At 37.2% G+C, this 26,139-nt stretch overlaps 1 pseudogene; it reads left to right on the top strand.

Annotated features, from left to right (window-relative positions):
* LOC124501836 (spliceosome-associated protein CWC15 homolog) overlaps positions 1-1,632 on the top strand; it is a 50,761-nt pseudogene extending 49,129 nt beyond the window's left edge.
* The last annotated feature ends 24,507 nt before the right edge of the window (positions 1,633-26,139 follow it).

Raw genomic sequence — 26,139 nt, 5'->3', positions numbered from 1 at the left:
CAATATTAACTCTTCTGATTCATGCACATAGGATAACTCTGCATTTATTTCTTTTTTTCTCAATATTTTTAAATCAATGTCTATTTATTTATTTATTTATTTATTTAAGCTAGCTCTATGCTCAGCGTGGAACACAATGTGGGGCCCAACCCCTGATATCAAATTTTGATCTGAGATCAAGAGTCAGACATTTATCACTGAGCCACCCAATAACCCCTCTAAAACTTTTAGTATATAGATATTTTTACCTCCTTGGTTCATTTTGTTCCTACGTATTTTATTCTTTTCGATATTGTTGTAAATGGAATTTTCTATTTATTCTTACTTGGTTTATTGTTAGAGTACAGAACTGCAAATAAATTTTGGATGTTGATTTTATATCCTGAAACTTTACTTCTGACAGTTTTTTGGGTGATTCAGAATTTTTACACTGAAGATCATGTCATCAACAGAAACAGTTTTACTTATTCCTTTCCAATTTAGATGCCTTTTAATTATTTTTCTTTCCAAATTGTTCCAGCTGGACTTCCAGGGTATTTTGAATACAAGTGAGAATGTCTTGTGCCTGGTCTTAAAAGAAAAACTCTCAATCTTTCAGCATTGAGTATGTCTTTTATTATGTCATGTCTTTTATTATATCAAGGTATATTCCTTTTTCACCCAATTTCTCAACTTTTTATTACAAAGGAATGCTTATTTTGTCAATGCTTTTTGTACATCTATTGAGATGGTCACATAACTTTTGTCTTTCATTCTATTACTGTGGTGTGTCACATTTATTGAGTTGCATATATTGAAATATCCTTTCATCCCAGGGATAAATCCCATTTCACCATGGTATATGATCCCTTTAATGTGCTGTTGAATTTTGTTTACTAGTATTTTGTTAAGAATTTTTGCATCTATATTCATGAAGACATTGGCCCTAGTTTTCTTTTTTCCTTCCTCCCTCCTTCTCTCCTTCCTTTTCTTTCTTTCTTTCTTTCTTTCTTTCTTTCTTTCTTTCCTCTAATTGATAATGTTGCTTGATCTGTCTTCTATATCATTAATTCTTTTTAACTTGGCCAAGTCTGCTGTTGATATTCTCTATTGAATTTTTCAGTTCAGTGTACTCTCCTGCTCCAAAATTTCAATTTGGTTCTTTTTAATCGTTTCTATCTTTGTGTTGAATTTTTTATTTTGGTTGTTGTATTGTCTTCTTGTTTTATTGTTTAATTGTCTTCTCATAGCATATTTAGAAAATTTGGTTTGAATTCATGTTGGGCAATTCATATATTTCCATTTCTTTGAGGTCACTGGAATTTTACTGTGTTCCTTTGGTAGTGTCATGTTTCTGTGATTATGATCCTGGTAGCCTTGTGGAAGTTTCTGCAAATTTGAGGTAGCAATCACTTATTTCAAACTTTATGGACTGACTTCAGTGAGAAAAGATTTGTATATGCAGTTGGAGGTAAACTGGAGCATTATGTGTTCCTAGGTATAATGGTGAAGGGCCCCAAATTCAGGGGCATGCAGCATCTCTATGTCCAAACTCGTGATTTCTTTTCTGCTCAGGTTGCTGGCATCCACAGCATTGATAACTGCATTGTCCTTTGTCAGTTTTATGATTTTCAGAGGCTACAAGAACTTTGAAGTACTCAGCAGTCTTCCAGATTCTATGGCTATGGATAAGGATAGACAGCAGTGGTGACCAGAGCCAGTGGTCTACACACACTCAACTGTAAAGACGGGCAACATTTGTCTGTGTAGTGGCAAAATTGGTTGCAGGGCAAAACTGGGCCTGCAAAAAACTGTGGTGGCCTTAGTCACAGTGTGCTCTTTTGTGGCTGAAGGATTTTGCTATGAATATATGGCAGTGGAATCCAGTGATATGGTTGGATCAAGAGCATATATATGCATAGCTCGAGGGCTACCTGCATATCAGCCCAGTGGTACAGACCAGTGACAGGAGACAGAGAAGAATCTGAGCTTACAAGAAGCTGTGGGGATCTTGGCTGTTGCCATGCACTTCTGTGGCTGTAAGATCTCACCACACTCATGTCTATGGTATTAGAAGATCAGGGTTAGGCTGGTAGTATGCAAGTGCACAGTTGAAGGGGTTAGTGCCAAATACATGCCCAATGGTGGGGTCAGCCACAGGGCAGACAGGTGTCTTACACTTTTACAGATTCAGAGACCTGGGCTTACTGCCAGTGCAAATCTCAGAATCCTGGTGGAGTAAAGGATAGGAGGCAGGAGGGATTAAGGAAGGACTTAGGCAGCTGGCACTTTCAAAGACACATATCTGTGGTGTGAAAATCAGTGAAATCTGTAGGGAGTTTGTGTCAACTATGCTGGCCTTTAGTTTCTTCAGTGGCAAAAATTCCTGGGGTCATCTGAAAAGCAGGTCACTGGGAACCATTGTCATTCTGTGTGGCCAATGCTGGTAGCTCTGACTCTTCTTCCTTGTTCTGAGCTATCTCTATATATTTCAGGTTTACTCGTCTCTGGCAGGGGTGAAATCAAAGTGGGTTTTTTATGAAGCATTCTAAAAGATGGGGAAGCTGGATGCTCACATAGCTCTTCATTCCCTGGCAAGGGGAACTCTTTCTAGCTGGGAAATTCCTTCTTGGCTCAAAGAAGTACGGTTTGGGGGATGAGAGAATCCAGGCAAAATAAAGCTTTTTATTCTTCTCTTTCTTTGAAATTATTCTCAAGGTTTTTGTTTTTGTTTTGTTTTTATTTTGTTTTGTTTTGTTTTTCCCTACTGTGTTTCTGAAGTTTCTTAAGTGGGCTCCTGAGCTCTCCCAGGCCACCTTATTTATGAGTAGCTGTCTAATTGTTGATCTCTGTGAGAGGATAGAAGATGGAATCTCCTGCTTCACTATCTTGGTGATGTCTCCACCTTTTATTGATTTTATGTCCTTCTTTCCTAATACCTGTATTCACTGTTAACTTACTTTTGAGCATTGCTTCTGCCATCCCACACATTTTGATAAGTTGTATTTTTATTTTCATTTTGTTTTACATATTTTTAATTTCTCTTGAAATTTCTTCTTTGAGCCATATGTTATTTAGAAGTATATTGTTTACTCATTGAGTATTTTGTGCTTTTTCAGTTTCCTTTCTGTTATTGATGTCTCATTCAATTCTATTATGATCTGGAGGCAGGCCAACATGGCTGAGAAGTAGGGGGATCTGTACTTCCCATGTCTCTCAAACAAAGAAGTGTTGAAGCCAAAGGACTTTGAACCCCAAGAGTCTGGGAGGAAAAGAGACTGAGTCTAAAAGGGAGACACTGGGATATCCTTGACGGGTTATAGGTGGGTGATTGAGAACTGGGGGAGAGAAAACAGGCTGCATAGTCACAGAGGGGAGGGATCCCCTTTTGCAGAGAGACAAAGGGAAGAGAAAGAGAGGCTGGAGAAGTGTAAGACTCCTGGACAAGTATCTGGACAAGAGATAAACCTCAGACTGGGACTGAAAGGGATCCCATCTCTAACTGTGGGGCTCACTTTGGACTGGGGCCAATTGCTCCATTCACGCCCCTGGGGAGGAGGGGAGCCAGCCCATGGTAGGTCAAGGGCAAGTCCACAGTAGGAGAACACAGTCCTTTCCTTGGAGTGCTACACGATAGAACAAAGCCTGCCTGCACCTGCCACCCCTGGGCTCACTGGCTGTGTCGAGAGCGCAGTCCTCAGTAAGGAGAAAGAGGCTCCCTCCCTGTGCTGTGGGACTGTTACAGAACCAGGCTGGAACGCTGGTGGAAAAACCAAGAGGCACTCAGAGATCTTGGTGGATTGGAGATTTATTTAACACTGGCGGGCTCAGAAGAGACTGTTTCTCCAAAGGTCTGAGCCCAGAATGCAAGTGGGGAGGGTAATTTATAGTCGTCAGCTTCCATATCTGTGGGAGTTTCTGTGTGCACAGCAAAGGAAGAAGAACCAGGAGGAGGGGTCTCTAAGCTAGAGACCAGAGTCTGTTTTAACTCCATCAGCCATCTTTGGCCTACTCTACTTCTCCAACAGGACAAGACAAAACTCGCCTGTGTCAGCCACCCCTGGACTCGGTGGCAAGGTCAGCTGCGCAGTCCATAGCAGGAATAGGCGGTCCTCCCTGAAGAGCTGAGACACAGACAAAGCCAGCTGGGATGCACAGAGAGGTGTTTCCCCAGTGCCAGAGCTCACAGAGCAGGACTTTGAATCCTAGGCAAGTGCTGAGTCAGGGGAGTGAGTGGAGTGGGGAGGACTGCCCCGTCTGCACTCGCAGCACATTGAGGACAACTCAAAAGGAGTCCACTGGGTCTGTGGAAAAGAGACTGAAGGATTGCCATTCCCCCCCCCCCCCCACCACCACCACCAAGGCGGGACCTCAGAGATTGTTCCCTGGGGCCAATAATGAAGGTGGGACCAGCCTACACCAAACTGTGCCCCTCCCTGCCGGCTAACTGTATATCTGCTGGAGTGGGATAGATGCTGTGGAACCAGACGGCTCCATCATTCAGACCAGTGCTGCTGCATAGCCTGGATTAATTCCAGAACAATTCTTGTTATTTAGATATATTCTCCCTTCTTATCTCTTCCCTCCTCTAGACTGCTTACTCTGGTTTTTGGTTTGTTTAAGCAGACACATTTCATCCATTCTCTTGATACATGTTCTACACCTCCTTTTTTACTTTACTTTCTGTCTCTGGAATAATTAAAATGTACAGTTTCTCTCTCTGGGTAACTTTATCTTTGTTTCCTTTTTCCCACCTCTTTCCTTATTTTCCTTCCTCTCCCTCAGATTAAGCCATTTAGTCTGTAAGCCTAGTCAATGTTTATTTTCTCTTTGTCCCCGCCCCTGTCATTTCTCTCTTTGTATGTGCTCTTCCATCAGTACCGCCTCCACTCTGCTCTTTACTTGTAGCTGGTGTTTCTGGTGTTTGGCTTTTGGAGTGTGTGTGTTTGACTGCGTTACTTGTCTGTGTGTTTGTGTGTCTTTGTTTCCTGTTTGTCTGTTTGTTTTCCTTTCCAGGGCTACTTCAAGGAATAAATCAAAACACACCTAGTGAAGCGTCCAAAACATCACTATGAGTACACAAATAAAATAACCAAAGTCACAACAGACAGCAAGTAACACTCTCCACAAAACACCTCCTAAAGGGACAGGCCCTGGAAAGTGTATGACCCTCATTTAATATAGCAGTGTTCACAGGTGCAGAGCACATAACAAACTTTTAAAACTCATAAAGGACAGAAAACTAGCTAAAATGATGAAATGAAAGAATTCCCCTCAAATGAAATTTTAGAAAGAAATGACAGCTAAAAAATTGAACAAAACAGATATAAGCAATATAACTGAACAAGAATTTAGAATAATAGTCATAAGATTAATAGCTGGGCTCGAAAAAGGCATGGAAGACAGAAGAGAATCTATTACTATAGAGATCAAGGAACTAAAAAGTAGTCATGATGAATTAAGAAATTCTATGAATGAGGTACAAAATAAAATGGAGGTGGCCACAGGGCAGATTGAAGAGGCAGAGGGGAGAATAGGTGAATTAGGAGATAAAATTATGGAAAAAGAGGAAGCTGAGTAAAAGAGAGATAAAAAAAAATACAGGAACAAGAGGGGAGAATTAGAGAACTAAGTGATGCAATCAAATGGAACAATATTTGTATCATAAGGGTTCCAAAAGAAGAAGAAGAGAGAGAAAGGGGCTGAAGTTGTACTTGAACAAATCATAGCTGAGAACTTCCCCAATCTGAGGAAGGAAACAGATATTGAAATCCAAGAGGCACAAAGAACTCCCTTCACACATAACTTGAATCGATCTTCTGCAGGACATATCATACTGAAACTGGCAAAATATAAGGATAAAGAGAGAATTCTGAAAGAAGCTAGGGATAAACGGTCTTTAACATACAACGGTAGAAGCATAAGGGTAGTAGCAGACCTATCTACTGAAACTTGGCATGCCGGAAAGGAATGGCAGGAAATTTTCAATGTGATGAACAGGAAAAATATGCAGCCAAAAATCCTTTATCCAACAAGTCTGTCATTCAGAATAAAAGGAGAGATAAAGGTTTTCCCAAACAAACAAACAAACAAACAAAAAAAAAACCTGAAGGAATTCATTACCACTAAACCAGCCCTAGAAGAGGTCCTAAGGGGGACTCTGTGAGTGAAATGTTGCAAAGAATACAGAGTACCAGAGATGGCACTACAAGCAAGAAACCTACAGATGACACATTGACTCTAAACCCATATCTTTCAATAATAACACTGAATGTAAATGGACTAAAAACTGCAATCAAAAGACATAGGGTGTCAGAATGGATTAAAAAAAGAACAACAAGATCCATCTATTTGCTGTCTACAAGAGACTCATTTTAGACCTGAGGACACCTTTAGACTGAAAGTGAGGGGATGGAGAACTATCTATCATGCTACTGGAAGTCTAAAGAAAGCTGGAGTAGCCATACTTATATCAGACAAACTAGACTTTATTTATTTTTTTTTTTAAATTTTTTTTTCAATGTTTATTTATTTTTGGGACAGAGAGAGACAGAGCATGAACGGGCGAGGGGCAGAGAGAGAGGGAGACACAGAATCGGAAACAGGCTCCAGGCTCTGAGCCATCAGCCCAGAGCCCGATGCGGGGCTCGAACTCACGGACCGCGAGATCGTGACCTGGCTGAAGTTGGACGCTTAACTGACTGCACCACCCAGGCGCCCCAAACTAGACTTTAAATTAAAGGCTGTAACAAGAGATGAAGAAGGGCATTATATCATAATTACAGGGTCTATCCATCAAGAAGAGCTAACAATGATAAATGTCTATGCACTGAATTCAGAATCACCCAAATATATAAAACAATTAATCACAAACATAATAAGCAATCTTAGTGATAAGACTATGGTAATTGCAGGGGACTTTAATACTCGCAGCAATGGACAGATCATCTAGACACAGAATCCATAAGGAAACAATGGCCCTAAACAATATATTGGGCCAGACTTGACAAATATATTTAGAACTCTACATCCCAAAGCAGCAGAATATACTTTCTTCTCAAGTGCACATGGAACATTCTCCAAGATAGATCACATACTTGGTCATGAAACAGCCCTCAATAAATATAAAAGAAATGAGATCTTACCATGCACACTTTTAGATCACAGTGCTATGAAACTTGAAATCAACCACAGGAAAAAGTCTGGAAAACTTCCAAAAGCATGGAGGTTAAAGAACATCCTACTAAAGAATGAATGGGTCAACCAGGCAATTGAGAAGAAATTAAGAGGTATATGGAAATAAATGAAAATGAAAATACAACAATCCAAACGCTTTGTGATGCAGTGAAGGTGGTCCTAAGAGGAAAATACATGGCAATCCAGGCCCATCTCAAGAAACAAGAAAAATCCCAAATACAAAATCTAACAGCACACCTAAAGGAACTAGAAGCAGGACAGCAAAGACACCCCAAATCCACCAGAAGAAGAGAAATAATGATCAGAGCAGAATTAAACAATATAGAATCCAAAAAAATAGTAGAGAAGATCACTGAAACCGAGTTGGTTTTTTGAAAAAGTAAACAAAATTGATAAACCTCTATCCAGGCTTCTCAAAAAGAAAAGGGAGAGGACCCAAATAGATAAAATCATGAATGAAAAAAGATTTATTACATCCAATCCAACATAAATACGAGCAATTATCAGGGAATACTATGAAAAATTATATGCCAACAAACTGGACAACCTGGAAGAAATGGACAAATTCCTAAACACCCACATACTACCAAAACTCAAATGGGAAGAAATAGAAAATTTGAATAGATCCTTAACTAGTGAAGAAATTGAATCAGTTATCAAAAATCTCCCAACAAATAAGAGTCTTGGACCAGATGGCTTCCCTGGGGAATTCTACCAGACATTTAAAGTATACTTAATAACTATTTTTCTCTAGGTGTTCCAAAAAATAGAAATGGAAGGAAAACTTCTGGACTCATTCTATGAAGCCAGCATTACTTTGATTCACAAACCAGAGACCCAGCAAAAAAAGAACTACATATCCCTTACATATCCCATATGTCTGATGAATATGGATGCAAAAATTCTCAGCAAGATACTAGCAAATTGAATTCAACAACATATAAAAAGAATTATTCACTATGATCAAGTGGGATTCATTCCTTGCTGCAGGGATGGTTCAATATTGGCAAATCAATCAATGTGATACATCACACTAAATAAAAGAAAAGGTAAGAACCATATGATCCTGTCAATAAATTCAGGAAAAGCATTTGACAAAATATAGCATCCTTTCTTGATGAAAACCCTCAAGAGAGATGGATTGAAGGAACGTACTTAAACATCATAAAAGCTATATATGAAAAGCCAACAGCTAATATCTTCATGGGGAAAAACTGAGAACATTCCCCCTGAGATCAGAAACATGACAGAGAAGTCCACTTTCACCACTGTTGTTTAACATAGTGTTGGAAGTCCTAGCATCAGCAAACAACAAAATGAAATCAAAGTCATCAAAATTGGCAAATATGAAGTCAAATTTTTACTTTTTGCAGGTGACATGATACTTTACATGGAATACCCAACAGACTCCACCAAAAGTCTGCCAGAACTGTTGCACGAGTTCAGCAAAGTCACAGGGTACAAAACCAATGTATTGAAATTGGTTTCATTTTTATACACCAATAATGAAGCAATAGAAAGAGAAATAAAGAAACTTATCTCATTCACAATTGCACCAAGAACCATAAAATACCTAAGAATAAACCTAACCAAAGATGTAAAAGAACTGTATGCTGAAAACTATAGAAAGCTTATGAAGGAAATTGAAGAAGATACAAAGAAATGGGAAAACATTCCCTGCTCATGGATTGGAAGAATAAATATTGTTAAAATGTCAATACTACCCAAAGTAGTACATACTACACAATACTACACATTCAATACCAATACTACACATTCAATGCAATCCCAATCAAAATTGCACCAGCATTCTTCTCGAAGCTAGAACAAGCAATCCTAAAATTTGTATGCAACCACAAAAGACCCCGAATAGCCAAAGTAATATTGAAGAGGAAAACCAAAGCAGGATGCATCACAATCCCAGAATTTAACCTCTACTACAAAGCTGTAATTATCAAGACAGTATGGTATTGGCATGAAAACAGACACATAGACCAATGGAATAGAATAGAGACCCGAGAATTGGACCCAAAAATGTATGACCAACTAATCTTTCACAAAGCAGGAAACAGTATCCACTGGAAAAAAGCCTCTTTAACAAATAGTTCTGGGAGAACTGGACAACAACATGCAGAAGAATGAAACTAGACCACTTTCTTACACCATACACAAATATAAACTCAAAATGGATAAAGGGCCTGAATGTGAGACAAGAAATCATCAAAACCCTGGAGGAGAAAGCAGGAAAAAAACCTCTTTGACCTTGGCCCCAGCAACTTCTTACTCAACACGTCTTCAGAGGCAAGGGAATTAAAAGCAAAAATGAACTTTTGGGACCTCATCAAGATAAAAATCTTCTGCACTCCAAAGAAACAATCAACAAAACTAAAGGCAACCGATGGAATGGGAAAAGATATTTGCAAATGACATATCAGATAAAGGGCTAGTATCTAAAACCTATAAAGAACTCACCAAACTCCACACCCGAAAAACAAATAATCCAGTGAACAAATGGGCAGAAAACACGAATAGACACTTCTCTAAAGAAGACATCCGGGTGGCCAACAGGCACATGAAAAGATGCTCAACGTCGCTCCTCATCAGGGAAATACAAATCAACACCACACTTAGATATCACCTCACGCCGGTCAGAGTGACTAAAATGAACAAAACAGGAGACTATAGATGCTGGAGAGGATGTGGAGAAACGGGAACCCTCTTGCACTATTGGTAGGAATGCAAACTGGTGCAGCTGCTCTGGAAAACAGTGTGGAGGTTCCTCAAAAAATTAAAAATAGACCTACCCTATGACCCAGCAGTAGCACTGCTAGGAATTTACCCAAGGGATACAGGAGTACTGATGCATAGGGGCACTGGTACCCCAATGTTTATAGCAGCACTCTCAACAATAGCTAAATTATGGAAAGAGCTTAAATATCCATCAACTGACAAATGGATAAAGAAATTGTGGTTTGTACACAATGGAATACTACGTCGCAATAAGAAAGAATGAAATATGGCCTTTTGTAGCAACATGGATGGAACTGGAGAGTGTGATGCTAAGTGAAATAAGTCATACAGAGAAGGACAGATTCCATATGTTTTCACTCCTATGTGGACCCTGAGAAACTTAACAGAAGACCATGGGGGAGGGGAAGTAAAAAAAAATGGTTAGAGAGGGAGGGAGCCAAAACATAAGAGACTCCTAAAACTGAGAACAAACTGAGGGTTTATGGGGGGTGGGAGGGAGAGGTGGGTGGGTGATGGGTATTGAGGGCACCAGTTGGGATGAACACTGGGTGTTGTATGGAAACCAATTTGACAATAAGTTTCATAATAAAAAAAAAGTTATAAAATAGTAAGAAAACTAACATGTTAGTAATCTTATGATAAATATCTCTCATGTCTATGTAAAGATAGGCTATCCACTTCCATACAAGTCTTACACATGATGTTCCACACAATGAATATTTAGGAAATGATGATGACAATGATAGAAAAACAGTCTCAGTTCTTATCATATAGCTTTTAGATTTTCACAGAAACACACACACATACACAAGAGATAGGCTTTTAAACTGTACAGAATAATGATTATTTACTATTCCTTAAGTGAAAGGGGATCATCATTTTACTCATCTTCATATTGTAGGCTGAAGAGAAGAATGAGAAGAAGTTGTTCTTGTCTCAAGGGTGGCAGAGGGAGAAGATGTAGAGGAGGTGGAAAAGGGAGGAAGAAAAGGCAGGTATTTGGTGTAACTTTGCAGAAATATATTGCAATTTCTGTCATACATTGTTTTGCTTTTTCATTTCTCTAAAAATGAAATACCATACCAATCCTTATTCTCCCATTTGCTTTAGTTTCATTGACTGTATTATAGAAGTGTCCATGTTGTAAAAAAAAAGGCAAAAGCATTCTTGAATAATCAGAACCTTTTGCCACATTGTCTACTGTCAATTTCTTTTCTGGCAGCTTCATCTACATCTTCATCATTTTCTGGCGCTGGATCAGATGCACTTATCTCCATCAAGTCATTTGTTAATTCCTCTGGTGTGGTGTCTGTTAGCTCTTGAATTTCTCCAAGATCCATATCTTGAAACACTTCATTCCTCACCTTTTATGCCATATCCACAATTTCTTTTATTATTCCCTTAACTGGATCTTTTGTAAATCCTGTTAAGTCTATTATATGACACAAAAGACTGTAGATACTGTGCACAACATCTGCACAAAGTTTTCTCCAGCAGGAATTTATTACTTTAGGCTTGATGGCTTTCAAGGCTTTTTCTATAACAATGATAGCATTTCCAATGGTGTAATTCTTCCTGATTTTTGTGATGTTTTCTTTATCAGGGTTCTCTCCCATAGCATTGGTAATCCTTTTCATAGAACACCATGTATAATAAGCCTTAAAGGTCCTTATGGGCTTCTCCATCTAGAGGTTAAATTAGAGACACTGTATTTGGGGCAAATAGACTACTTCTATTCCTTCAGTGCTGAACTCATGGGGTTCTGGGTGGCCAGGGGCATTGTTCAATAACAAAAGAACTTTAAAAGACAGTCCCTTACTGGCAAGGAACTTCCTAACTTAAGACAAAACATGAATGGAATCAACCCTGAAAATGGGTTATTATTGTCCAGGCCTTCTTGGTGTACAACCAAAAGACTGGCAGCTGGTGTTTATTTTTTCTTTTTAAGACTCAGGGTTTACCAGCTTCATATATAAGGGAAGTCCTGGTTATAAACCTGACTGCATTTGAACAAAACAGTACAGTTAGCCTATCCCTTCCTCTCTTAAATCCTAGTGGTCACTTTTCTTCTTTACTAATAAATGTTGTGGCACCTTTTTCAAGTAGAGGGCACTCTAATTTACATTAAAAACCTCTTCAGTGGGGCGCCTGGGTGGCGCAGTCGGTTAAGCGTCCGACTTCAGCCAGGTCACGATCTCGCGGTCCGTGAGTTCGAGCCCCGTGTCGGGCTCTGGGCTGATGGCTCAGAGCCTGGAGCCTGCTTCCGATTCTGTGTCTCCCTCTCTCTCTGCCCCTCCCCCGTTCATGCTCTGTCTCTCTCTGTCCCAAAAATAAATAAACGTTGAAAAAAAAAATTAAAAAAAAAAAAAAAAAAACCTCTTCAGGCAGAGATTCTTCCCCCTCAATGACTTTCTTAATGGCATCTGGGAACTCATCTGTTGCCTCTTGGTTGACAGAAGTTGTTTCTCCAGTTATCTTGGCATTTTTTTAAGCCAAACCTCTTTCTAAAATTATCAAACCATCTTTTGCTGGCATCAAATTCTCCAGGCCTAGATCCTTCACCTTGCTTTTTGTTTAAGTTGTCATATAACTTTGATTTTTCTCAAATCACAGAAGGTATGTCTTCTTTATAGCAATCTTGTACCCACATAGAAGCTTCATTTTTAATACAAGATAAAATAGTATTTCATGAAAAGTGCAAGATTTTCACATCTGCTGGCAGAGCTGCAGTGACAGTTTCGTGAATTTCTTTTTCTTTTTTTGCAATGATCTTTATGCTGGATTCATTTATGTTCAAATGGTAGGTAACTCCAGCTGCAGAACTCAATGTACAGTACACACCAAGCAATTCAACTTTTTCTTATAATGCTTTGACTTGTCTGCTTTTTGGGAACACTTACAGCATCATAGTGACACTTTGTATGGGTCTCATGTTGTCATTCACAGTTTATGGTATTGCACTAAACATGATGAAAAATACATGAGAACTGCAAGAGATCACTTTTTACTGTCATATGCATTTGTTGTAATGAGCACCTTGTGTTGTGTGTAAGTGTTGAATCATTAAATTGTCCACCTGAAACTAACATTACACTGTATGTTAACTAACTGGAATTTAAATAAAAAGTTAAAAACCTGTTACTATTTGTCAAAAATAACAAATGGCTTAAGGAAAGGGAAAGTCAAAGGATATTATGGCTTTACCCTTTCACCCTAGAAACTATTTCTAAAAAATATATCATTTTTTTTCTGGATATTTGTGGAGTTTTCATTTCTGTCCTATTGTATATCTTATTTATAAGCCCTGTCAAATTAGGTTTAATTTATTTATCAAGTTAAGTTTTTAAAAAGTTCAAGTTCTTCTAGAAAAGAACATTATGTTTAAGATAACCTAATGATATTTTCTAAAAATAATCATTTGAAGGTGTCAGGGATGGGGGATAAAATTATCTGAGTCATGTGGTAGATAAAATTATCTAAGCAAGAACCCAGGGAGTTAAAGCCATGAGTAGTATAGAGAACACACAGTAATGGAAAGCTATTAACCTACCAACACCAAGACTTCAAATTTTATTTTTTTCTCTTAAGGAAAATCATAATAATCTATTGCTCATGACCACAACTTCCATATGGTCATGTAATAAAGAATGAGCATATCAGGCATTACTTCATCCCATCCTGTAACTTTAAGAAAGTCTCCTATTTTTAAGACATACACATAGAAGGGGTGCCTAGGTTGCTCAGTCATTTCAAGGTCTGACTTCAGCTCAGGTCCTGATATCACAGTTAATGAGTTCAAGTCCCACGTCAGGCTCTGTGCTAACCGCTCGGGCCTAGAACCTGCTTACCTAAAGCCTGTTTTTATTCTCTGTCTCCCTCTTCCTCTCTAACCCTTCCCTGCTTTCTCTCCCCTGCCACCCCCGCCCCTCTCAAAAATAAATAAATAAACATTTAAAAATAAACAAAAAAAAACCCCACAAAAACACACAAAAATAAAACAAAAAGACAAACACATAGGAACTAAATTTTTAAAAGTTAAAGTCAAAATACCATTATATTTTCCAATTCAATATTTGCCTGGCAAGTATTTAAAAAAAGATACATAAATACTCTGAGAAGATTTCTTTAATTAACTCGAAAAAATTATTTTACTAAAGGTGATAGCCATGATCAGGGGAAGGAGAAAGAGAATCTGATTTGATGCTTTGCATTTACATATCAAATATATTTTATTAATGTATTAGGTTTCTAATATTGGATATTATTTCTTTTGAAAGAATCAACAAACTTTAGATCCTGAATATTTACTTGTGAATATCTAAATACTATGAGTTTAGAATCTTTTCATACTTTGAATTTTCTTTTATAATGGCATATGTTAGTAAGAAAAAAATAGGTTGTGTTACTATCTTCATTATCCACTATCACTCTGGAAGAAAGGTCAACCTCTCTTTAACCAGTGTCTTAACATCTTTTGAAGGAGGTGATGTCTCATCTCAAAATACATGATTATGAAGGAAAGCACTTTGACCAAGGTGAAGCCAACTAGATTTGAGATACTTTTTTTTTATATGAAATTTATTGTCAAATAAGTGTGCATACAACACCCAGTGCTCATCCTTTTAACCTTTTCTTGAGAGTAGAGAGAGACTAGCAGCAAGGTAGCAGAGGTTAATGTTTTAACTAGATGAGATGAGAGTGTCTTTCTTGAACAATAGCACCCAAGTACAGTTAGCTGAACCTAGCACTCCATCACACTTCCTATATAAGTAAAACAAAAGCAAAGACAGTCTCCTTTGCACTATACCTCCTATGGACTGTACCATGGCTGTACCACTAATGGTCTTTCCCTGACACCTCTTAAACCCAGAATTCGTATATGATTATATGCAGTGGATGAGAAAAAAAACTAAAATGTCTGCCATTGAACTTACTTATATCCTGCTAGGCTGAGCCCTAGAGGAATTCATATTTAGTTCATAATTATATGGAAATGTGACTTTTTTCAATGCACATTGCCCTGATCAAATTATATATATGCCAAACTTATAACGGTGGATGTAGTACTACACAGACTAAAACCTAAACATTTTCATATATATATATATATATATATATATATACATAACTTTTTTTCTAGTATTTTTTAATAGTTCTAAAGAGAACATAAAAAATCTAACAATATCAGGACAACTTTGACAAATTGTAATATATTAAATTGAGAATTTTTGTTCATCAAAGGCACTATTAGGATAATGAATATGCAAGCTAGAGAATGTGAGAAGATATTTTATTTATATATCTTGAATATCTAAAGTATTAATAAAAGATAGGCAATTAAATGGAAATACAGACAAAGGATTTGAGGAAGTCTTAATAAATAGGGTATTTAAATAACCAGTGTATGTTTTAAAAATACTCAATTTTATTAGTTACTAGAAAATGTAAATTCAAATATGATATATCTGTATTATCATCAGTGTGTAAAATATTTTTCAAAAATCATACAATATGTTGATTTAGAGGTGGAGTAACTGAAATTCACATATACTTTTTGTAGGAGTGCAATTTTGGGTAACTACTGGAAATATCTACTAAATATGTCCTAACCCAGAAATTAGTCCCAGAGTAGTCTAAGGAATATGTCCAAAAAAAGTGTGTATGTTTTCAGCAAAAAATATACTAAAACCATAACCATGGAAGGGCTATTAGTGTCAACCTGAAATGAGAAACTCCAAATATTTATTAAGAGGACAATAGATAAACCTTAGTCACATAGGATATCATATAGACATAAAAATGAATCAAGTATTTTACAAACAAAATGTTTAGTGAAAGAAGTCAGGTATGAGAGAGTACTGCCATATGTTTCCATTTTTATGAAATTTAAATCAAGCAAAACAAACCTGTGGTATTAGAAATCAGGATATAGCTTTGGAGTGAGGCAGAGACTGAAGCTGGGTGGGAAGGAGAGGGAGCTTAATGTTATATCATAATCTGTGCTGCTTGCATAGGTGTGCCACTTTGTAAAAATTATTTGAGCTTCACACTAATAGTTTATACACTTCTTTGTATTTAGGTTTTGCTTTACTTAAAAATTTTTATTTAAAACAATGATTATTTTTAAAAAATTGTTTATGATTTCAGGAATTAGTCGAGGTCTAATTTGCAGATCAAAAAGAGGGGATTTATTTTTACAAAACTTAATATATCTAAATTATCTATTAAAAGCTATCCTTTTATTTCCACTTTGCATACTATGAAGTACTCTTTCCCATCAATAAATTTTTATGTAATATATTTGAGGGATATACCTTTACTTATTGCTGAAATCCAGTAAACTGTCTAGTTGATCACCCAAGAAGTATTTTCTCTCAAAGAACAAGACAGAGAGATCAAGAACGAGGGGGTGGGGGGGAGGGAGAAAGAAACACTGTTTATCAAAGCCCCTATCATGCATTCCTCTTCATAATATTCAAATCAAAGTTTGATTTGCTTTGATATAAAATTTATTAAATCAAATGGCACTGAGCAAGTTCAAAAATGAGGCAGGGTTGGAGGTAGAATATTATAAAGATACATATCCCATTTCAACCACTATAAATAATTTCAAATCTGCCACCTGTACAGACCAATTTTGCATGTTTTGTTTTTTTCAAATCACAGAAGATGAACAGATTTTAGATACGAAAGCTATAAGCAGGCAATAAAAACATTGAATCTTGAAAGGGAAAATAAAACATACTTTACAAATTATTCCATTAAATAATTCTGACAGCTTCTTACTATGCTAAAAGAGTTCTTCCTTTGTTCCTTCCTCCCTTTGTTTCTTCCTCCCTTTCTTCCTCCCTTCCTTCCTTCCTCCCTCCCTCCCTCTGTTCTTTCTTCTTTCTTTCTTTTTCTTTTTCTTTCTTTCTTTCTTTCTTTCTTTCTTTCTTTCTTTCTTTCTCTTTCTCTCCTCTACCCCCTCCCTTTCCTCTTCTCTCTTACCCTCTCCCTCCCTCTTCTCCTTCTTCTTCATGTAACAACAATGGCAATTATTTAGGAATCAGAGGCTACTTTACTCTAAACAATTTACAAATTCATACTCTTACTTAAAAAGTTGGCTGGGGCGCCTGGGTGGCGCAGTCGGTTAAGCCTCCGACTTCAGCCAGGTCACGATCTCGCGGTCCGTGAGTTCGAGCCCCGCATCAGGCTCTGGGCTGATGGCTCAGAGCCTGGAGCCTGTTTCCGGTTCTGTGTCTCCCTCTCTCTCTGCCCCTCCCCCGTTCATGCTCTGTCTCTCTCTGTCCCAAAAATAAATAAACGTTGAAAAAAAAATAAAATAAAAAGTTGGTAAAGCCCTCCAATGTGTACCCAGAGCAAGGAAAAATAGGTAAAACATTTTTTAAAGCTGCATCCAAGTATAAAAACTCCTTAAATTTTTATCAGTCACCTGAATCCTCAAGGACTACTTTCCCCTTCTTTTTCTCAGCAGTGTGCGATCCAGTTTATGTAATCTTGGTCTTATTTATCCAAAAAGGTTTTAGAGAGCTGTGTCAATAGTCCAAGGACATCTACCTTATAGATTACATTTACCTTTATAGTAATAAAGTAAAATAACATACCTACTTTATTTTATTTATAAAATAATCTTTCATGTTTTATTTTTGCAAATTTGATATATGAAAACCCTGATATAAAGCAGAAAAGGCTGGGAATGTTGGAGAGAATGATTCTTTCTTATAAAATACTTTAGAAAGTTTCACACATTCATAGCACATTGATTTAAGTGATTTAATATAAGAATATTTAAGCTGTAAAATGTTAGATACATCTGTGCTTCACATTTTTCATTTTAAAATACACTTTTATCAGATCCTCTTTCTATATAGGTATATACAAATACTTCACAGAGGTATTTGTATACAGTGGTAAAGCTAGCAATGTGAGTATAATTAAAATTTAGTTCTGCTGGGGCAGGTGGGTGGTTCAGTTGGTTAAGTGTCTGACCTTTGATTTCAGCTCAGGTCATGATCTTGTGGTTCCTGAGATCAAGAATCAGTCCCCTAGTCAGGCTTTGCACTGACAACATGCAACCTGTTTGGGATTCTCTCTCTTTCTTTCTCTCTCTCTCTCTGCCCCTCCCTAGCTCATGCACTCTCCTCTCTCTCAAAAAAAAAAAAAAAAGAAAAGAAAAGAAAAAGAAAAAGAAAAAAAGAGAGGAAAAGAAAAAGGAAAAGGAAAGAGAAGGGAAGGGATTGAAAGGGATGGGAAAACAAAAGAAAGGAAGAAAAAGAAGAGAAGAGAAAGAAAAGTGAAGAGCTAAAGAAAAGAAAAGAAAAGGAAAGAAAGGAAAAGAAAAGAAAAAAAGAAAGAAAAAAGAAAATTTAGTTCTGTTTTTGGCTATCTCCACCAGACATAAAATAAGAGGAAGCAGAATATTACAATACAGTTAATCTGATGTTATGAATTTTAGTATATCTTTCCTTCTTTGACAGACAACTAGTGTTTGTTTGTTTGTTTGTTTGTTAAGACTTAAGAGGTGATGTGTATGTGACACGTTGTTTCATATCTCGATTAGTACTTTATTCTAGTTTAGAAAAATTATTCAGGAATGAGAATGATCCAAACAAAAACCATTGTTATTATAGGCAATTTTAGCAGAAACATCTTGTACTATGTGATATTGATTTTCTTGAGGAGTTCAAGATGTTAATGTCATCAGTCAGAGATGCTTAAGTATAATAGAATAGTTCCTTTAGAAACACTGTAAGAGGAAATTGGTGGTATTGTCAGGGTACTTCACATTTCCTAAATCTAGATGAGATTGATAGGACCCAAAACCTTAAGACATTTACTATTGTTCCTTGCATCAACATTTCAACCCTTGAATTATTCATAGTCTCAGCACTATGACAGGAAGCCTACATTAAGGGCAAAGGCAAACAAGAAATTCAACAAGATTTTTTTTAATGGATGCTGGATGCCCAGCACTGTGGTAGACATTATAGTGTACAAAGCATGCAAAACACAGTTTTATTTATACTGAATGTACAAATGGAATTTCAGAACTTAAAAGGTCAGTGTAGACTGGAGATTTTAGGGGTAAGATTCAAGGGAAAAGTTTGGAATGTGAGCAATATCTGTAAGACCTAACAAAATTTGGAAGTTGAAAATAATATAATTCCAAGAAAAGTGTCCAACATCTTTTTGCCTCTGATTCTTACACATTATGTTCATTATGTTCATTATGCATTTCAAAAGTATATATAATATAATTCAATATAATATAAATATATATAATATATAAATATATAATATATATTTCTTTATTTCTCACTATACCACTCCATTCCATCTCTATTTTTTTCCTTTTTTAAAAAAATTAAATCCAAGTTAGTTAACATATAGTGTAATGATGATTTCAGGAATCGAATTTAGTTATTCACTTAAATATAACACTCAGTGCTCATTCCAACAAGTGCCCTCCTTAATTTCCATTGCTCATTTAGCCCATCCTCACATCCAAACATCTCAGTTTGGTCTCTGTATTTAAGAGTCTCTTATGGTTTTTCTCCCTCTCTGATTTTATCTTATTTTTCTTTCCCTTCCCCTATGTTCATCTTTTCTGTTTCTTAAATTCCTTATATTAGTGAAATCATATGATTTTTGTCTTTCTCTAAGTTATTTCACTTAGTGTGATATACTCTAGTTCCATCCACATTGTTGCAAATGGCAAGATTTCATTCTTTTTGATCACCCAGTAATATTCCATTGTGTGTGTGTGTGTGTGTTTGTGTGTGTGTGTATCACATCTTCTTTATCCAAAGTCTGGGCTCTTTCCATATTTGGGCTATTGTTGATAATGCTGCTATAAAAATTGGAGTGCCCTTTCAAATAAATACTCCTGTATTGTTTGGATAAATACCTACCTAGTAGCGCACTTGGTAAGTTGTAGGGTAGTTCTATTTTTAATTTTTTAAGGAAGATCCATACTGTTTTCCAAAGTGGTTGCACCACCAGCAGTACAAAAGGATTCTTCTTTCTCACATCCTTGCCAACATCTGTTGTTGACTAAGTTATTAATTTTAGCCCTTCTGACAGTGTGAGGTGGTATCTCATTGTGGTTTTAATTTGTATTTCCCTGATGATGAGTGATGTTCAGCAAATTTTCATGTGTCTGCTAGCCATCTGGGTATATTCTTTGGAAAAGTGTCTATTCATGTCTTTTGTCCACTTCTTCACTGGGTTATTTGTTTTTTGGGTGTTGAGTTTGATAAGTTCTTTATAGATTTTGGATTCTGATATGTCACTTGCAAATATCTTCTCCCATTCCATCAGCTGTCTTTTACTTTTGCTGACTGTTTCCATCACTGTGTAGAAGCTTTTTATCTTGATGAGGTCCCAATAATTCTATTTTGCTTTTGTTTCCCTTGTCTCCAGAAACACGTTAAGTAAGAAGTTCCTCCGGCTGAAATCAAAGAGGTTGTTGCCTGTTTTCTTCTCTAGGATTTTGATAGCTTCCTGTCTTATATTTAGGCCTTTCATCCATTTTGAGTTTATTTTTGTGTATGGTGTAAGGAAGCGTTCCAGGTTCATTCTTCTGCATGCCACAGTCCAGTTTTCCTAATACCATTTGCTAAAGAGACTCTCCTTTTTCCTTTGGATATTCTTTCCTGCTTTGTCAAAGATTAGTTGGCCTTACATTTGTGGATCCATTACTGGGTTCTCCATTTGGTTCCATTGATCTATGTGTCTGTTTTTGTGCCAGTACCATATTGTCTTGATGATTGCAGCTTTTTGTACAGCTTAAGGTCCAGAACTGTGATGCCTCCAGCTTTGGTTGTCTTTTTCAACATTACTTTGGTTATTCAGGGTCTTTTGTGGTTTTGTAAAAGTTTTAGAATGTTTGGTCTCCTCTGTGAAGAATGCTGGTGTCATTTTGATATGGATTAAAGGAACTATGTGGATTGCTTTGGGTAGTATCATCGCTTTAATAATATTTTTCTTCTAATCCATGAACATTTTTGTGTCTTATTCAATTTCTTTCATAAGCTTTCTATAGTTCTCAGTGTATAGATTTTTGACATCTTTGGTTTGGCTTATTCCTAAGTATTTTATGTTTTTTTGGTGCAATTGTAAATAGGATCGATTCCTTGATTTCCCTTTCTGCTGCCCCATTATTGGTGTATAGAATTACAACCATTTACTGTACATTGATTTTTATATCCTACGGCTTTGCTGAATTCATGTATCAGTTCTAGCAGTTTGTTTGTTTGTTTGTTTGTTTGTTTGTTTGTTTTTGAGAGAGAGAGATAGAGTGTGAGCTGGGGAAGAGCAGAGAGAGAGGGAGACACAGAATCTGAAGCAGTCTCCAGGCTCTGAACTGTCAACACAGAGCCCGACACGGGACTTGAACCCACGAACCATGAGATAATGGCCTGAGATGAGGTCGGATGCTTAATCAACTGAGCCACCCAGGCACCCCAATTCTAGCAGTTTTTTATGGAGTCTTTTGCATTTTCCATATAGAGTATCATGTTGTCTGCAAAGAATGAAAGTTTGAACTCTTCCTTGCCAATTTGGATACCTTTTGTTTCTTTTTGTTGTCTGATTGCTGAGGCTTGAACTTTCAACACTATGTTGAATAACAGTGGTGAGAGTGGACATACTTGTCATGTTTTTTACCTTAGGGGGAAGGTCTCAGTTTTTCCCCATCGAGGATGATTTTAGATATTCTTTAATCTCCATGTATTCAGGGTCTTTCCAATTTTTTTCTCTTGTGGTTGATTTTGACTTTCATAGTATTGTTGTCTAAAAATATGCAAGGTAAGATCTCTATATTTTTGTACCTGTTGGGCGTTGATTTGTGATCCAGTATGTGATCACTTCTGGAGAATGTTCCATGTGCACTTGAGAAGAACGTATATTCTGCTGCTTTAGGATGAAATGTTCTGAATATATCTGTTAAGTCTATCTGGTCCAGTGTGTCATTTAAAGCCATTGTTTCCTTGTTGATTTTCTGCTTACATGATATATCCATCGTTGTAAGTGGGGTGTTGAAGTTCGTACTATTTTGATATTATTATCAATGGGTTTATGTTTGTGATTAATTGATTTATATATTTGGGTATATCACGTTGGGGGCATAAATAATTACAATGGTTAGATCTTGGTGGATAGACCCTTAGTTAGGATATAATGCCCATCTTCATCTCTTGTTACAGTCTTTATTTTAAATTCTATTTTTTTTCTGATCTAAGTGTGGCTACTCCAGCTTTCTTTTGATGACAATTCCATGATAGATGGTTCTGCATCCTCTTACTTTCAATCTGCATGTGTCTTTAGATCTAAAATAAATATCTCCTAAGCAAAATATAGGTGGATTTTTGTTTTCTTATCCATTCTGATACACTATGTCTTTTTTTTTAATGTTTATTTATTTTTTTTTGAGAGAGACACATAGATTATGAGCAGAGGAGGGACAGAGAAAGAGGGAGACACATAACCTGAAGTGGGCTCCAGGCTCTGAGCTATCAGCACAGAGCCTGATGTGGGGCTCAAACCCATGGATGGTGAGATCACGACCTGAGCCAAAGTCGGATGTGTAAGTGACTGAACCACGCAGGAACCCCATGATACCTATGTCTTTTGATTTTAGCACTTAGCTATTTACATTTAGAGTGAGTACTAAAAGATATGAGTTTTGTGCCTTTGTGTTGCTGTAGAGTTAGTGTTTCTGATGACGTTTTCTGGTCCTTTCTAGTCTTTGTTGCTTTTGGTCTTTTTATTTTGTTTTGTCTTTTCTTCACACAAAGATTCCCCTTTAAAATTTTTTACAGGGCTGGTTTAGTGGTCACAAACTCCTTTTGTTTTTGTTTGGGAAACTCTTTATCTCTCCTTCTATTCTGAATGATATAGCCTTTATGGATAAAGAATTATTGACTGCATATTTTTCCAATTCAGCATGTTGATTATATCCTGCCACTCCTTTTTGGTCTGCCAAGTTTGTGTGGATAGGTCTTCTGCAAACCTGATCTGTCTTCCCTTTTATGTTAAGGACTTTTTTTTTCTCTTGCTGCTTTCATAATTCTTTTTTTTGTCTCTGTATTTTGTGAATTTGCCTATGATACACCTTGGTGATAGTTTTTGATGAATCTAATGGAAATTCTCTGTGCTTCTTTGATTTTTATATGTGTCCTTCCCCAGGTTAGGAAAGTTTTCTGCTATAATTTTCTCACATAAACCTTCTTCCCCCTTTTCTCTTTCTTCATCTTCTGGGATTCCTATGGTTTGGATGTTATTCCTTTTTAATAAGCCACTGAGTTCTCTAAGTCTTGTAGTGTAATATTTTGCCTTTGTTTCCTCTTTATTTCTGCTTCATTATTCTCCATCATTTTATCTTCTATATTGCTGATTTGCTGCTGTGCTTCACCCATCTTTGCTGTCATGGCATCCATGCAAGATTTTATCTCAGTTGCAACATTTTTAATTTTGACCTGACTAGATTTTATTTATTTTGTCTGTGCATAAAGGGACTCTCTGGGGTTTTCTATGCTTTTTTCAACTCCAGCTAGAATTCTTATTATTGTGGTTCTAAATTCTAGATCACAAATCTTACTTATATCTCTGTTGATTAGTCCCTGGCTGTCTTTCCATTGGGGTAAATTCCTTTATTTTGTCATTTTGGAGGTAGAAAAAAATTAATAAAATTAGAAATTAAAATTAAAAAAATAAAAATAAAACAAAAGATCAAATAAAGGAAGCTAGATCCTAGGTGTGCTTTTGTCTGCTTTTTGAAAGAAGCTTGATAGAATAGAGAAAAAGGTAAAGGAAAGAAATAACAAGGTAAGAAAATTTTAAAGATAAAAAATGTATAATAAAATGGAATAAAATAAAATGAAACAAAACAGAATAAAAATGTAAGAAAATTAAAAATAAAGTAAAAAGGAATAAAAGGAATAAATTTTTCTTTCTGTATCCACAAAAAGAAAGAAAAGAAAGAAAGAAAAAAGAATACAAGGTAAGCAAAACAGAAACAAAGAAAACGGATAAAGAATCAGTAAACAGTGAAATCTGAATGAAGTTACAGCCAGTTTTCCCTGGAACTGAAAATATGAAGCACTCTATAGTTGGTACAACAAGCAGATGGAGTGACTTGTGCTGGTCTTCTAGATGACGTGGTTGGGAGGGTGCAGTTGGGTGGGGCTTGGTGTAATGGCTCCGTTCTCCACTCTATGGTGCTGCTTAGCTTACTGGGGTGCATCAGTGTGCATGCATGCATGAGGTGGTAATGGCTTCACCCACTTTCCTAGTCTCTGGCACAGAAACTTTGTGCTTTCATCAACCCATGGTCAAATACCCCTCCTTTGTCTCAAGCCTCAGTCCACTCCCCACCTCTACCTCCCCACCTTTCCTCTCCATGCTGTCCACCTGCAAGGTGGCACCTGCCTCCAGAGTTTTATCTCAGATAGGGTTGTTTATCAAAACCCCACACATCAGAGATTCCTCTGGCTTGGGCCACACTGACTCTCTAGGGAATGATCTCGTTGACCAATAGCCCACCCAGTGCTGACTTGCCCCAGGAAACATTCATCTGATCACATAGTAGCAGAGGTTCAGAAATCATGGCAAATCACAACACACAGCTGGTGCCAGGTTCCATTGCACTCTGGAGTCATTGTCCCAATACCGGCAAACGTGGCTGCTCTCTGGGGTTCACTGGGACTTTGCATATGAGAAGGCCTTATGTCCTCTACCAAATGCACTCCAAGCAGGGGAACTGATTCTTCCCATGTGGCACATGGACCCCTCAGACCACACTGCCTGCTTCTGGGGATTTGCCCTACTTCCTCACCAGAGCACCACCAGACACTGAGCTCTGAAACTTCAGATTCTGTGCTCCACTGTTCATTGAATTTTGGTATTGAAACCCTCTCCTTTCTTCCCATCAGTGGTTTTAGGGAACAAATTTCTGGTTCAGTCCCCTGGGAGAGTTTTCACCCTTCCTCTCTCTTTTTCTCCAGATACTTTCTGGGAGAGTGCTTTTCTTGCACTATCCCAATGCACCACACTCTCCCCCTTTATTTTTCTCTCTCTGTTCTCTCTCTGCAAAAAACCACTCCTTATCCTTCATGGGTTTTCTTTCCCCCAGTTCACCTCTCTGCATTGTGTACCTGCCGAATTCTGTGGCTCAGGTTATACAGATTGTTGCATTAATCCTCAGATCAATTACCTGTTCAAAATGGTTTGGTGCTGATCTAGCTGCATTTCAGGGACTAGACAAGTGCAGGGTCTCCATGCTGCTCCACCCTCTTAACTCCTTTCCCCCATCTCTATCTAAACTAGATTTTAGGTCCAAAGCATAATTTATCCAGGAAGACCATGTTTGGTTCCCCAGGATCATTATATAATCATAGATTTCTAAATTTTATTACACAGTATATGTTTGCTTTTTTTTTTGTTTGTTTGTTTATTTATCCATCTAGAGAGAGAGAGCACATGAGCAGGGGAGGGAGGGAGGAAGAGTGGGAGAGAGAGAGAGGGTGAGAGAAAGTGAGAGAGAGAGATAAAGAGAGAGAGAGAGAGAGAGACAGAGACAGAGAGGTCTGACAAGGGGCTTGAACTCATGAACCATGACATGAGATCATGACCTGAGCCAAAATCAAGAGTCAGACAATTAACCAACTGAGCCACCCAGGTACCCCCTATTTTTGTATTTTTAAAAATGTTCATCTCCCTTACTTGCTTGTATGTTCTATGAGGGAAGAGACTGTTCTGTTCATTACAATATACTTAATATCTGGTGTTTATGATTAATAAACATGTAAAGAATTAACAGATTACATATGCCATTACCTTTATTTAATGGAGCCAATGAAAGTTAAATGGCATACGTTGCACAGAAAGGTGTAGTAGATACAATATTATAATCATATCTGCAGATTTCTGCCCAATGTTCTTTGTACTCCAGCCTGATGCCCCACCTATATTGCTAAGAGGAAGGGATGATAAAAAGGGGAAAGTTTTCCAGAGAAGTAAATGAGTAAAACTTATCAGAGAACTGTGAGAGATTTGTGCTTTTTTAGAGCACTAGACATTTACAAGGGATCAACATAACGCACTGTGTATTTTCCAGCATGTACTTTAGTCCTCATTCTCCATGATCATCTTCAGATTGTCCACCCCACCTTCCTTTAATACCTAAATCAGATTCCATTTTACATCAAA

This window comes from Lynx rufus, unplaced genomic scaffold, assembly GCF_022079265.1.
Source record: "Lynx rufus isolate CCGP_SWC_20201006 ecotype Redwood Valley unplaced genomic scaffold, mLynRuf1.p SCAF_7, whole genome shotgun sequence".
Lineage (NCBI taxonomy): Eukaryota > Metazoa > Chordata > Mammalia > Carnivora > Felidae > Lynx > Lynx rufus.
The sequence above is the reverse complement of the archived record's forward strand: the minus strand, read 5'-3'. Positions and strand labels throughout refer to the sequence as shown.